The 10,573-nt window shown below is 46.9% G+C and overlaps 1 non-coding gene across 1 annotated transcript; it reads left to right on the forward strand.

The window, feature by feature from the left end:
• The first annotated feature begins 2,635 nt into the window (after positions 1 to 2,635).
• On the forward strand, positions 2,636 to 2,755 carry LOC142462041 (small nucleolar RNA SNORA61). The gene has a single exon (XR_012787187.1). It is a non-coding gene; the product is annotated as a small nucleolar RNA SNORA61 (small nucleolar RNA).
• The last annotated feature ends 7,818 nt before the right edge of the window (positions 2,756 to 10,573 follow it).

Below are 10,573 nucleotides of genomic sequence, written 5' to 3' on the forward strand. Positions count from 1 at the left end.
TGGTAGACACAAGGTGGGACCGAGAGAGGGGAGAGCAAGACCAAAACATTCACATAACCGACTTGATGTGGTTGCTCTCGTAAAGCTAAGTGCAAGAAAGCAATAGAGACAGAGAAAGGCAACTCTGTTGGTGGGAATGCTAAATGAGTGGTCACTAGCTTGGCAGTTCCTCACTATGTTAAGTATAGAGCCAACATCTAAAAATCAAACCAAACTCACCGCCAGACAGTTGATGTCAACTCCTAGAGACCCTGTAGGGCAAGATGGACTGCTCCTGTGTGTCTGAGACTGTAACTCTTTGCAGGAGTAGAAAGCACTGACTTTTTCCCTTGGAGCAGCTGGTGGTTTTGAACTACTGACCTTGCCGTGAGCAGCCTGATGCATAGCCACGATGCCACCAGGGTGCCTCAGAGCCTCCATGCGACCCAGCAGTTCCACTCGCAGATGTACACCCAAGAGAGCTGAAAGCATCAAGGCAAGCAGACACACGGACGCCACTGACAGTAGCCCCCAGGTGGAAACACCCCAATGCCATCAGCAGATGGACAGATACACCAGCTGGGGTCCCAGGGATGTTACCCAAGAGAAGGGACCTTGTGATACAGGCCACGGCACGGGTGAACCTTGAGTAAAATTAGTCTCTCACACACGAACAAGTAATGGTCGCTCTCCCTGATCTCACTTGTATGGCGAAGGCACAGAGCTCCAGGTGCAATGGTGGTTCGTGCTCCCGGGAGGTGAGAGGGAGGAGGCAAAGGATACTGTTATTGAGGAAACAAGAAGCTTCTATTGCCGGCAATAGAGGAATCGGCAATGTTGGCCGAAGGATACACATAACAGGTGTTGAACAGGCCCATGTTATCTGTTTTTACAACAATAAAAGTGTTTTTAAATCCACTGAGGAGTGGTTTTCTTTCACAGACGAGGAACTGGGGGTGTGAGTGGTCCAGGCACTTTCGCAGTTACGCTCCTGCCGCCCACAGAGCTGGGACGCGGCCCCTCTTTCTGCCCACTCGCAGAGCAGGAGGAGAGCACCACAGGCCCACCTCATCGAGTCCAGGCAGTCTTCCTCAGGTACGCCGGTGGACACATTTTAAAAAAGGCTGCCCGGGATCTGTCCTCCATGAGTGTTGGCAAAGTTACATGAAATACGCGTGTCTGAGTGAGGCACGGCATCTGCTGCCGTGCAAAGGCTCCGAGGAATCCAGCAACAAGCATGGTCCAACCCCACCAAGCTTCACAAAGACCATGTGCAGGGAACGATGCCACGGGGCACACAGGCACACGCAGCTGGAGGACAAGCAGGGCAGGTTTGGGATGGAGAACTCATTGATGCTGCCTCCCCAGGGAGCCCATTTGGAAGGCCGTTTTGTGAGGGTTATCACGGGGGAGCAGTTTTGGACTAGAAGAGCATCCGTGTAAGCAATCTCCGACTGCAGAACCTCTTGCGCTCTGAGGGCTCTGAGGGCTGGCGACGGGACTCCCAAAGAGAGCACGTGAGACGCTCCGTCTCAGGTCGAGAAGAGGGGAGGAGGGGACCTTCGTTTTCCTTCAGTGGGTATTGCATTGAGCTGCTAGCTGCAGGAGTGTAGCTCCCAGGGAGAAAGATGGGGCTGTCTGCTCCGTGTAGATTTAAAGCCTCAGAAACCCAGAGGGGGCAGTCTCACTCTGTCCTGCAGGGTCACTAGGAGTCAGTGATTTGGTTTGGTTTCGTTTTCCTTCTGCATCTGTACCAAGTCAATGCAAGGACAGGACATGCCGCAGGTGAACGCCCCGCAGTTCTCCTACCCACACTTTTGAAAACAGTAAAAAGAAACAATCGTGGTTACATAATTGGCAATTTAAGGATTCAGCGTGTAGGGTGGAGCCTAGCCTGTCAATCAGGTCATAGCCAATGAGGCTTCTGTGTGGGCATAGCCTTCCCCTAAGGATTCTGGGAATTACAGTGTTTCCTCCTTGGAGGTGGAAGACTCTCCATTCACACCCTGGGAGCAATAGCAGCTGACAAGACACATGGGCCCACTCTGATGCAGCCCTGGGTGCTGGAGAAGTCATGCAGAGACCCCTGCCAGCGCTGAGATGTTTCTAATGCCACTGGATCCAAAGACTTTCTACCCACTGGCCTGTGATCTTCTATATTCGGCGTCATTGCATGTGTTTCATGAGTCTGAAGAGGACTTTATAGATTGGGGTCAGACATATAGGCTAATATCAGACTTATGGACTTGATCTGGACTGGGCTGGGATGCTTTCTCAATGTTCAATTGCTCTTCTATATAAATCTCTTTCCTATACACATATATGCGTCATGAATTTGTTTCTCTAGTCTACCCAGACTAACACCGTGATTGAAAGTAAGTTTAAGACATGGACAAAATTAGAGAACATTATGCTCAGCAACCTCAGTCTTACAAAGATATATATTTAATATCACCATTGTTATAAGGAAAAACCAAGAAGAAATGTGGTTTCTCCACCAATCGATGAGCCTTTGATGCCTAAGAGGAGGCCAGGAATGGGAACAGACTGGGGGTGTGGAGCAGGGGGAGGAAAGGATGGGGAGAGGAAAAAATGTGGAGAGTTTGACAGGAAAAAATAATTTAAAATAATAATAAATAAAAATAATACTTCTAAAACCCTCCAGATTCCTTACCCTTTGGATCAAAATCTAGGTCTAAGTGGCTAAAAAAAGAGGAAAAGTAAAACTGGAGTGGACTTGGAGTTTTAGTGATGTCCAAGTTCATTTCAAGCACATTAAGAAAAGAAATTAGGTGTAATAATAGAGTTTATTCAATTTAACATACGGTCCTGGTAGCACAGTGGGTTCAGCATTAGGCTGTTCACTAGAAGTGAGAGGTTCAAACCCACCAGCTGCTCCCTGGGAGATGGAGAGGCTGTTTGCTTCTCTAACTCACTGCCATTGAGTCAAGTGTAACTCACAGTGACCCTACAGGACAGGGTAGAACTGCCCCTGTGGGCTTCTGAGACTGTCCTTCGTTGTGGGAGTAGAAAGCTTCACCTTTCTTCTGCAGAGTGGCTGGTGATTTTGAATTCGACTGCTTCCTGGCCCGCTGGACGGCTGACCTTGTGCTTAGCAGCCCAAATCATAGTCACTACACCACGAGGCCCCCTCTGTTTCTGTCAAGCAGCCTTCAAAACACCTGAGAGCCGTTCCACTCTGTCTGACCTGCAGGGTAACTCTACTTACCCAACTATTTGCATATCGACATGTGTGCCACATAAAAAAGTGTTGCCCAATTAAAAAGCATACAAACAAGTCCTTTGGAAGGCGGTGTGTGTTTCACAATCAGAGCACATCACTGTTCAGATGTTTCAGGATCTCTGTGAGCACCTGGAGCCGTGGCTTCTCCTGGCCTCGGTGGATAGTCCTGGCCTCTATGGTCAAGCATCAGCCTCGGAAAGGAAGATGAAGCTGCACATAAAGGGGGCTGTGTTGTCAGGGGAAAGGCCAGCCCCTAACACATCATCACGGGTCTGGTAGGCGCAACTGTACAGCGATAATAAGTAAAGATTATAGTCATAGAGAGCATGAGAACTAGAAGAGAGAGAGAAATAATGGAGGCAGACACATCTCATGGTAGCATGCTCACCTCAGCCTCACTTGGTGGTCCACGTGGAGAGAGCGAGAGATTTATTGCTAACCAAGGCTTTTATATTCTCTGGGGATGTGCAAGGCCCCTAATTACAGGTGAGGACATACATCACAGGAAAGGATTGTGCAATAATTGGAGGGGGTGATCTAGGGGTATCCAAGCAATAGGAAGAGGAGGGATTGGGGGTATACATATGACAAGATGGGCGGATCCTAGATTCAGCATGGCAGCCTAATGGTTTGACCTGTTCTCTGGCTCACTATAGAAACCATTATCAGTAGGGTATAAACCCACCCTACAAGGACCAAACCTATAACTGCAAGCCTTTAGGGAGAATTAGTCCATTGTCCTTAACAGCAGGGAGTGGGCCCGACTTGGACCAGACAGTGGTCTGGCAACTGACTGCCTTCAGGGAGGTAACTTGACAATCATGTACTTTTAGCTGCAAGCAGTGTCCTAAGTCTAACATATATTTGGGGGAGACGACTTGGGGAAAATCTGTTTCCCACATTGTGTTAGGCAGGGTTCTTTAGAGAAATAAAACCAGGACACTTATGATTATATATATCCATATATATACACACATATATGAATAGATTTATACAGCATAAAGAAATATAACAGCTAATTAGTCCACACAGCAGTACAGAGGGCTCCGTCCCACTCATTTCCCTGGAACAGTTAATATACTGGAAGTCCTTCAACTCTCCAGCGCTGCCTGTCCAAGATCAAGGAAGCAGACAGCTGAGTCCTTCCTCGGGCAAATCAGGCAGAGTCCGCCCACAGGCAGCAAACAGCAGGGCAGGTCACCAATAGTCAGGCGCTCCGAAGCTTATTGAAGCAGGCCTGGATAGGATATCAGGATATGAACTCAAGCGATGCAAGATGACAGGACCACCCGCCTCAAGCTCAAGCGATGTACACACAAGTGTGGTGAAGCAGGGCTCGAAGAAAACTTGTGAACATGGGAAAATGGTCATTCATGTGAGAATTACCTTGTCAGGTAGGTATATGTAACCAGTATCTATGCTCCAGTATATGCAGGTATATGTAACCAGTATCTATGTTCCAGTATATGCAGGTATATGTAACCAGTATCTATGTACCACAGCATGTAATTTTTTTTTTAAGGAAGCAGTATTCCAGGCTTACACTGCCGTATGGAAGTGTTTGGGATTGCTTCTTTGTTCTCTCCTTGTTCATATGAGATTTTAAGGGTGAGAAATTGTACTCATTAAGGTAACTGCTGTGCCTCAGCATGTAATGAATGTGCTATTGACCAGAGGGACACATGTGCTTAGTCCTTTATAGAAAGGGTTTTGTGATTTGTCTCCATAGCCCCGTAATACTCTCTGCTTCTCTTAGCTCATAACTGTTTAGCGCACATCCTTGTTTGGGGTTGTAATTCCTAATTCCAACTTAGTTCCTCCTCCCTGTTCTGTGACGCACAGGTCCGTGAATGCCCCGCAGTGCCTTAGCTGGAGTGGTTTGGTGAATCGAAGGTAATTAAATTATTTTCAGTGTCGTAGAAGGACTAGAAGCTGTTGCTATGTGAAATTAAATGGATCAAACTCCTCATCTCTGGTGGTGTAGTGGTTATGCTACGGTGGCCTGTGATCTATCCGCGTGGCTGACAGTTCGAAACCACCAGAAGCTCTTCTGGGGAAAGATTGGGCTTCCTGCCACGGTACACAGTTGCAGCCTCGGCAAGCCACAGGGGGTCACTGTGAGTCAGCACTGACTCCGTGGCAGGGAGGGTGCTTTGCTTTTCACTCCTCATCCACGCCACGATCTTGATCGAAGGCCTTACAAACGATGTGGATGACTGGCCCACAGGAGGTCAGTATGTGTTTGGTGTCCTGGGAGTCTCCTTCCGGCCCTCACAGGAAGAGGAGGGACTCTCACTGGCTATTGTCATTACTATGAAGATGCCCTGCCCACAAGTCCTACAAAGACCAGCTTCCTCACCAACTCCAGTTTTCCTTTTGAAACATGAGGGAGTATGCCTGCTCCGGCCTCTTGGAGTCTTTTGGAGGGAAACATGGGAATAGCAGGAAAGTGACTTCTCCACAGCAGAGGGATGGGCGAGGAACTGGGTGTGACCTGAAAAAGGGGAGGACCAGTCCCAAGAGCTCTAACCGTTCGATTCCCTCATTCTAGAATAGATATCTGTCCAGTGGGCTGGCCTGTCAACACTCGCCTTGGCAAGGCAAGCTGCCAACGAGCACCAGGTCAGGAGCCAACAGTTCGAGTTCTCCTTCCCAGTCTCCCTTCTGATTGCCCAAAGATCTGTTTCCCCACCGAGCAGGTGTGAATGTGCCCAAAGCCATTTCCAGTAATTGGTCAAGGACTGGGAAGTCCTGGGAACAATCTCAGCAGGTATTTGAATCTGGTGAGGGCCACCTCACCCAAAGCTTTCCCACACTCTCTTCAATTATTTAGCCCTACCTCCGCCACCTGCCTCCTTCTTCAGGTATCCCTCCCTGCCTCGGGGTCATGTCACTAATTTCCCTTTATAAGCATGCTACTCCTTCTCAATTCTTCCAGAAGGAAAACAGAGGGAACGGAAAAGACAAGGAAACTTAGGGCCAGTTTACTGTCTCATTCTCAACTCACTGCCGACTCACAGTGACTCTGTAGGAGGGTAGGACTGGCCCTGTGAGTTTCTGAGACTATGACTCTTTACAGGAATGGACAGTCCTCTTTTTCTACCGTGAAGTGGCTAGTGGTTTTGAACAGCAGGCCTTGAGGATAACAGTCCAATGCGTATCCACTACACCACCAGAGCTCCTATTGTTCCTGTCTAATCAACTGAAAAACTTAGGTGGATGAAAAATCTAAAATGAATATCTGCCAGTCCTAGGTGGTGCAAACAGTTAAGCTCTTGACTACTGGCTGATGAAACTTCCTCAGAGGTAACGTAGAAGACAAGCCTGGCCACCTCTGAAAAATCCAAACCCCAAACCAAACTCACTGCCATTGAGTCAATCCCGACTCATAGTCACAGCCTTGAAAACCCCAGAGAGCAGTTCGACCCCACAGACACGCCGCCATGAGTTAGAACAGACTCAGAGGTGACTAAAAACATTATTTTATTTATTTATTTAAAAAAATAATTTTCTTAGGGGTTCATACAACACTTATCACAATCCATACATACATCAGTTGTGTAGAGCACATTTGTAGATTCGTTACCCTCATCATTCTGGAAACATTTGCTCTCCACTTACGCCCCTGGCATCATGTCCTCATTTTCCCCCTTCCTCCCCGTTCCCCTCTCCCTCATGAACCCTTGATAATTTATATTATCATTTTGTCATATCTTGCTCTGTCCCACGTCTCCCTTCACCCACTTTTCTATTGTCTGTCCCCCAGAGAAGAGGTCACATGTAGATCCTTATAATCGGTTCCCCCTTTCTACCCTACCTTCCCTCCACCCTCCCAGTATCGCTACTCACACCACTGGTCCTGAGGGGATCATCCGTCCTAGATTCCCTGTGTTTCCAGTTCCTATCTGTACCAGTGTACATCCTCTGGTCTAGCCAGACTTGCAAGATAGGATTCAGATTATGAAAGTGGGGGGGGCAGGGGGGGGGAAGCATTTAGGAACTAGAGGGAAGTTGTATTTTTCATCGTTGCTACATCGCACCCTGACTGGCTCGTCTCCTCCCTGAGACCCTTCTGTAAGGGGATCTCCGGTGACCCACAAATGGGCTTTGGGTCTCCACTCCGCATTCCTTCTCCCCCCACCCCATTCACTATGATAAGATATTTTTGTTCTGATGATGCCTGATACTTGATCCCTTCAATACCTTGTGATCGCACAGGCTGGTGTGTTTTTCCATGTGGGCTTTGTTGCTTCTGAGCTTGATGGCCCTTGTTTACCTTCAAGCCTTTAAGACCCCAGATGCTATATCTTTTGATAGCCACCGGTCACCATCAGCTTTCTTCACCACATTTGCTTATGCACCCATTTGTCTTCAGGTATCGTATCATGGAGATGAGCACACAATGACATGATTTTTTGTTCTTTGATGCCTAATAACTGATCCCTTCAGCACCTCGTGATCACACAGGTTGGTGTGCTCCTTCCATGTGGGCTTTATTGCTTCTGAGCCAGATGGCCGCTTGTTTACCTTCAAGCCTTTAAGTCCCCTGATGCTATATCTTTTGATATCCAGGAACCATCAGCTTTCTTCACCACATTTGGTTGTTCACCCTCTTTGTCTTCAGCAGTTGTGTTGGGAAGGTGAGCATCATGGAATGCCAATTTAATAGAAGAAAGTATGCTTGCATTGTGGGAGTACTTGAGTGGAGGCCCAATGTCCTTCTGCCACCTTAATACTAAACCTACAAATATATGCATATAGATCTATTTCCCCATCCTCATATATAAATATATTTGTATATGTACATGTTTTATCTAGACCCCTATAAATGTCCTTTGCTTCCCAGCTGTTTCCTCTATTTCCTTTGACTTCCCTTCTGTCCCACTATCATGCTCAGTCCCCACCAGGGTTTTAGCAATTCCTCTTGGTTACATTACCTTTGATCATGCCCAACCAGGCCTCCCACACCCTCCTCACCACCGATTTGGACCATTTGTTGTTCCCTTGTCCCTGGGTTTGTTAAAATCACTACCTTTTCTCCCCTTCCCCCTCCCCATGTCTCCGTGGAACTGTCAGTCCCATTGTTTTCCCCTCCAATTGTTCACCCAGCTTATCTTATTTGGACAGACCTGCGGAGATAATAACATGCACAAAAACAAGACAGAACAAAACCAAGCAACAATATACAACAAAACACCACCACCACCAAACCAAAGAAAAATAATATAAAACACAACAAGAAAGAAAAGCTTGTAGTTAGTTCAAGGATTGTTTGTTGGCCTTTAGGAGTGTTTTCCAGTCCAGTCTGTTGGAGCACCACACCCTGCCCCCAAAGTCCACCTTCAGCATTCCCTGGGGACCTCCCCACTCCATTCCCTTGTTGTTCTGTTGCACCCCATTAGCGTTTTGCCTCAGTGTGGCGGGATCCAATCGGGTGCATTTCCCACACTGTGTCTCTGGTGTTGTCCCCAATAGGGCTATGGGTCAGCGAGGGGCGTCTTGTCTCATAGTAGGGCTGCCCATGTGGTCCTCTTTGTCGACTGGCTGCTCTAAATTGGAACATCGTCCTCACGGCCTGGTGGGCCAGGATGTGCTCCACTCTCCCTTCCTCCCCCTTCTTCTGCTCCCGTGTGCTCCAATCAGATATGTCACTCTCCCAGAGCTGTAGATTCAGTGCTGTCCTTTGAAATAAATTCTTCTGAGGGGAGGGGCAGGTGTCCACTTAGTAGTTGGGGTTGCCTGCCCCCAGACCTTTCCACTGGTTTCCTACTCCATGCTGGCATGTTGCATTCACACTTGGAGCACTGGGTTGAAGTCTGGCTCCTCTTTCCCTGTGGAGATATAAACAATACCCTCCTCTTAGTTGGGTTAGTGTCCTGTGCCCCGCTACCCTTTATTATTATTATTATGTTTCCTTTCCACACCTCCTTTTTAGTTGTCTATCATGTGTATCCCTGTATTTGGTCTGGTCCCTGTCATATTATCTGGTCCTTGCCCCGGGAATGTTTGTATACTGTAGCTTTTCCCTATGCCCCTCTTGCATTTTTTTTAAAGCTTACTTCAGAAGCCTTTGAATTCTTTCGTAAGTCAATGCTATCTTGAGGTCTGTTTTCTCTTTTTTGTCCTCTGGGTGAGGTTGTTCTATGTGGTGGTCTCTTATTTATGCTTGGTGAGTGTTCTTATGCTCATACAGGGCTGGCAAGGATCTTTTGTAGGGCTGTTTTTCTTCTACCATATTCTTTGAGTTTTTCCTTGTCTGGGAAAACTCTTACTTTTCCATCTATCTTGGTTGATAATTTGGCTGGGTAGAGTATTCTTGGGTTAGCATTATTTTCCTCCAATTTTTGGAATATGTTACTCCACTCTCTCCTCTTCTTCATATTTTCTGCTGATAGGTCTGAACATATACTTATTTGGGAACCTTTATATGTGATTGCTTGTTTTTCCCAAGCTGCTCTCATGATTTTCACTTTTGCCTCAAAGTTGGATAATTTAACTATTATGTGCCTTAGTGACTTCTTCTTGGGATATAGTCTAGCTGGTATTCCTTCAGTCTCCTGAATGGTTGCCTGGCTTTTATTCATTAAGCTGGGGAAATTTTCCTTCAAGAATTCTCTCACTATTGTTGCAGATGACGTCTTTGTTGTGTCTTCCTCTGGTAAGCCAATCATTCTAATGTTGTTCTGCTTCATAGCATCAGACATAGCTCATAAGTTTTGTTTAGCTGCTCTGATGATCTTACTAGATTTTTGTTTGCATTAAAGTCTGCTTGGCTGTCCTCCAAGTCATTGATGTGGTTCTCTGCTTCCTCCAGTCGATTCTCAAGGCCTGTGTTTCTGCTGCTGGTTTTTGTTATCTCCTCCTTAAGCTCCTGTATTTCCCTTTGGTTTATGGCTTTTATTTCTTCTATCATTTCATCCTTTTTCTGTATTGTTTCCCTCATATCCTGTATGACTCTAAGTAGCATTCTGAAAATTTCTTTCTGTGGAAGCTCAATGTCTGCTTTTTCAATGCATGTCATTATGTTCAGGACATCTGCCATTGCCTTTTGTTTCTCCCGTTTTTCCATTGAGGTTGTTGGGGCTGAGGGGTGTTTGTGTTCCATTGTTTTAGAGGAGCTAGGTGCCATTTTCCAAGGAGTCAAAGAGCGCTGGCTCTCTCTGGGAGACTTGTAGGAATGCTTCTTCGAACTGCCTACAGCTTATTTCACTATGGAATTAACCTACCACTTTATCCTCCCGTGGCTTCTCTCTCAGGGGAGTGACCCAGAAGGCTGGTGGGTTGCCTCCTTTGGTGTTGCAGAGGTTGGGCAGAGGTTCCTGCAGCAGCTTGGAATGTTGAGGTGTGTTG

The sequence above is a fragment of the Tenrec ecaudatus genome, chromosome 11, assembly GCF_050624435.1.
Source record: "Tenrec ecaudatus isolate mTenEca1 chromosome 11, mTenEca1.hap1, whole genome shotgun sequence".
NCBI lineage: Eukaryota > Metazoa > Chordata > Mammalia > Afrosoricida > Tenrecidae > Tenrec > Tenrec ecaudatus.